The sequence below is a fragment of the Chamaea fasciata genome, unplaced genomic scaffold (genome assembly GCF_029207755.1).
Source record: "Chamaea fasciata isolate MVZ Bird 193981 ecotype frontalis unplaced genomic scaffold, bChaFas1.0.hap1 SCAF_6, whole genome shotgun sequence".
Classification (NCBI taxonomy): domain Eukaryota; kingdom Metazoa; phylum Chordata; class Aves; order Passeriformes; family Sylviidae; genus Chamaea; species Chamaea fasciata.
The window spans coordinates 20507858-20512437 of NW_027094091.1; the positions used below are offsets into that span (position 1 = coordinate 20507858).

A 4580-nucleotide genomic window follows, 5' to 3' on the forward strand; every position below is an offset into this window, starting at 1 on the left:
GAATGGCCACTTAAGATACCAGGTAGCTCTTAGCAAAAGAGTTAGGGTGCCTCCTATATTCTGGAACAGGCCACAAATAAAGCAGAAAGGATTGATTTAATATTAGCACTTTAAAAACTCTGTAGACTTGTGTCGTTAATGAATTTTTAAGTCAGGTAATTTTAAAGGAGTTTTTAAATAAATAGCTAAATTATTTTTAAAATTGTTAAAATAGATTAAAAACTGACTCAAAATCAGCAAAATATTTAGTTTTTGAAGTTATAACTACTGGAACATCTATAAGTTAATAGTAAATTAATAGTAATTTTAAAAGCAATATGTTCTTGTTCTTGCTAAATATTTCAACTTTAAGACAAGAATAATGCTGAAGATAAGAATGAGATCAAGCAGTTCAATTAACATTGATTTTTTGCACTCTGTTTGTGAAAGCCCCTGAATGTACTTGTTATTTATATTTGAAGACTATCAGAGAAATGTTGGTTTGCAGGAGTAAACAAAAGAAACCCAGGACAAGACATTGCAGTTGCTGTATTTGCTTGTTTTTATCTAATGTTAAGGGGCAATTTGCAGCTGCAGCTATCATTTTAAAAGGCCTCTTTTGGAGAACGTCATGCTGGGAACACAACTAGAGAGACAAACTTCAAAAGAGCAGATGAGTATCCTCCCAAATACAAAGCACTTCTGATAAAGGGACTTTCTCCTTTTAGTCACAGTGTGAGGGGAAAACCTGAACAGAAATTTTGTGAAAGGTTTTTGTCTGAAGAAATGTGGAATCAGAACAACATAAGTGCAGTGTTCTAGAACAAGGTTTCTTGGAACCTAGTGTTTATATTCTCTGGTTGTTCAGGGATGGTTTGGGGGTTTTTTGGTTGTTGCTTTTGGGGGGTTTCTTAGGTGTTTTGGTTTTTTTTAAGCTTCTGCAGTAACTCCAGTAAACAATCTTTAAGGCCCACAAATCTTTACAAGTAATTTTTTGCTCCCTCTCCCCAACCCTTTTCTTTTATTTGTACTTTTCTCCAGTCAGCTCTGCACAGATACCATACAATTACGTGTGAAGAAAAAAACACATTGTCACATTTCATTTGAAAATGTAGGGGTTTTTTTAAAGTCCATAATTATGTTAATTTCACTGAAGACTGAGCTTAGCGTTGTCACACCTCTGCAATTACTCTCTCGTCCACTTTTAATCTTGTGCCAGTGCATGGAGAAAAATACTTTTTAATCTATTCCTTTCTTCTTCTTCTTCCAAGAGGACAGACTTTTTGGTAGTGATGCTTGATTCTTTTTTCCTAATGCAAAGATCTCCCTATGAAGAAACATGCACAAAGGAATGTTATTCTCTGTACCATCATCAACTTCAGCTTATCTCCTGTAGTGACTCACTCTTTCAATTTTCTGAGAGCTTGAAGTAATTTCCTCCACGAGGCCTGAATTTTGCTCTTGGCAAGGAAAGAAAGAGGGATGAAAAGACAGGACAAAAATTATTTCTCCCATCTTTTTTGCAAAACCATCATCAGGACAATATTTATTTCTTTTGCTTTATGAGAAACTTTTGGATACTGAGAAAGTTTAGTTGTGATTTACTTGTATGCACTTGGAGCTATACAAAGATGTCAGAATCCTCCCAAAGGAGATTAATGAAGGGATTATACAATATGATCTCAATACTATACCTACTCAAACTCATTAGTATGGATTTTCCTGATTTTTTTTCCTTTTCAATTATTTTTATTAACATCTTTGACAAAAAATCCACAGGAAAAAAATCAAGCTGCACTTTACAAGACATTTCCTGTTAACTCAGTGTTGTAGATGTTCAACAGCAGTACTCAGCAGCTTACATTTTCACATAAATGTAAGAATGAGAGCCTGAGGCAATTTGAATACAGGCTTCTCAGACTTCAAAGGAGTAGTGAATGATTCTTGCCCTGCTTTTGCCATCCAGAATTGGCCTAAGCTTGGGGAGCAATTAAAATTAAATGCCACTGAACTGCAGAAAGTGAAGATCGACAGCTCTGGGCACTAGCAGACTTTTATGAAGTCTCCTGACTAATTCATATCTTGGTGTCTGTAAAGCAAGGAAGGGAGTCAGAGTGAGACCATTTATACAGAAAGGACCAAAGGGCAGCTGCATTAACCTTGAATATAATGATTCACATCTTTGTTTCAAATCAGCTGGTTTTCAGTTTCTGGTCACCACATTTTCAGGAGAGGAACCCTCTGTAAAAACAATTAGCTACCAAAGATCTGAGTGCCTCTTTAATCCTAATCTATTCTTTTGTAAATAGCTCTCAGGGCACCTAAACATTTAGAGAAAGCAAAATGTACCAGATCTCTGGTTGTGCTTGCTGAAAGGTGAAGTCTTTATTTAAAAGAATGGGATATTATCTTTTTAACAGAGGCTTTATTTCTTTTTGTTTCATAAGTGCCAGAAGTAGTTTTAGATGGATATCACTAAAAATGAGAATAATATTTAAGAATATCTGCAGGACTGCTGCATTAAGATGTATATGTATGTTAAAACATGTTTCCTGGCATAGTTTTGAATTTTGAAGTAAAGGGATATATGGGTAGGTCACAAATTTTTGAAAAGAATAACAATTTGCTTTCATGAAATTGTTGCATGCATCTTTTGTCCAGCAACAAATACCGGAACATCACTCTCAGTAAAAGTTCAGTACACATTAAAATAAATGCTTAAATAAATAAATAAGCAAATCAACCATCTGATACACACAGATGAACTCTGGTGCATTTAATTTAATTTCATTGTCTTTGAAAGAAAGTACATTATGAAATTTCATATACCATTGACACTTTATATAGTTTGTAATAACCTGTCTAGTGTTCCAAATCATATTTTGAATGGTTGACACAGGCATTATTTTGTAAAAGGAAATAAAAAACAAGGAAAACATGAAAAAAAATAGGAAAACTTGGCAATATAAGAAAAGGAAGTTTTCAAAAATATTCCTTTTAAAGTCTCAAAAAATACATAATCTGCGAGGATTAAAGTTTTCCAGCCACCTGATTTTTTTGTGGAGCAAGAAAAATACATTTTATCTGTTGTGTTGATGACAGAGCTACAAAAGACATAACTCCATTGTAGAAATGGAAACTTCATTTGGAAACCTGTTTCCCATCTACATCAATTCTTCATAATTACTCAATTAACACATATCACCCCTACATAGCTGGTGTTTAATAATCATTAAAAATCCCATTTTCCTATTCAATCCATGTTTAATGTTCTCACAGAAATTAGCATTTTTCTGAGTACATACCTCTGATGCTGAATAATGTATTTGTAAAAATCATTTGGATACCTTTACATTTTCCTTGAATATTTGCAATGTGACACAGGCATGTATAGATTTCCCTTTGCTCCTCAAAAGGTGCTCTGCATTTCAGGTGTATTTTGCTTTATTGTTGGTTTGCCCCTCTCTCTCCTGAACACACAGACCAATACTTGTCACTGAGTAATTCTGTAATACAGTATTGCTGTTGCTAGCAACACATCATTAGCTTTGTACTGAGCTAAAAAGGCCTCAGGATAAAGGCTAAAGCTTGTTCTGTCTGATATTTTTTCACCTGTATATACATTTACTTTACTTAGTTTAGTTGTAGCAGCAACTTTTCACAGAATGGCTTGAGTTGGAAGGGACCTTAAAGGTTATCTGGTTCCAATTCCCCTGCCATAGACGTGGATACCTTCCCCTAGAACAACTTGCTCAGAGCTCCAGTGATGGGTTGGTTCCTGGTGGGAGTGAGCAGTGGCAGAATAGGACAGGCCCTGAAACTGAAGAGGAATCATTTATTTTTTGATTATTTGCATGAAAAATTAACAGAATCCTGTTGGAATGGTGTTATCCTTCACTAAGTACGATGTTTGTGATTACCTAAGACTCCTGGATGAACCACCCAAAGCTCAACAGTGCCCAGAGCACGGTCTGCTCCAGCAGTTCTCCATGAGAGAGGTTTCAAGTGAGTCACCCTCTGAAATAACCTGTCTTTCCTTCTTGACCCACTGAGGACATCTAGGCCTAATTCAGTTCTTCAGGTAAGACTAGCATAAAAAGAGGTGACCTTCAGGAAATGCAAGACACCACTCCGGTGGTGTAACAGTAACGTGGCAAATGAACTTCATGGAATCACAGAATTTTCTAATCAAGCAGGCCTCCACAGTGATTTCTTTTTTACTCTTTTTTATTCTTTTTTGCTCTTGTTCACCTTTTATGTCTTTACATCTATGACACAATGCCGGAAAAAACAGATCTGATATGACAACAGAGGGCCTGAGAAGTGGTGATGTAATATGCGTTATATGCATTTTGGAGGACTGCAGTCCTGGGATGATAAGGGATAGGGAATAGGCCTGGCACTGAAAACTCCACAGGCATAAATAACTGCCACACATGATAGGTTAAAAAAAGATCTGCTTTTAGAGGCAACAGAAAACAACAACAGTTCTATCTACAAACTGTAAAGTTACCATGTGAAACAAATTTGTATATAAATTGCTGTTGCAGAACAAAATGTAAGAATAAAAAGTGTAAAATCATCTTATCAGACAGAAATTA

The 4580-nt window shown here is 35.5% G+C and overlaps 1 long non-coding RNA gene across 1 annotated transcript; it reads right to left on the reverse strand.

The window, feature by feature from the left end:
- Positions 1–1102: 1102 nt before the first annotated feature.
- On the reverse strand, positions 1103–1929 carry LOC136290561 (uncharacterized). The gene is made up of 3 exons (XR_010721208.1): positions 1842–1929; positions 1384–1439; positions 1103–1306 (listed from the first exon to the last, which is right to left on the reverse strand). It is a non-coding gene; the product is annotated as an uncharacterized lncRNA (long non-coding RNA).
- Between the last annotated feature and the right edge of the window lie 2651 nt (positions 1930–4580).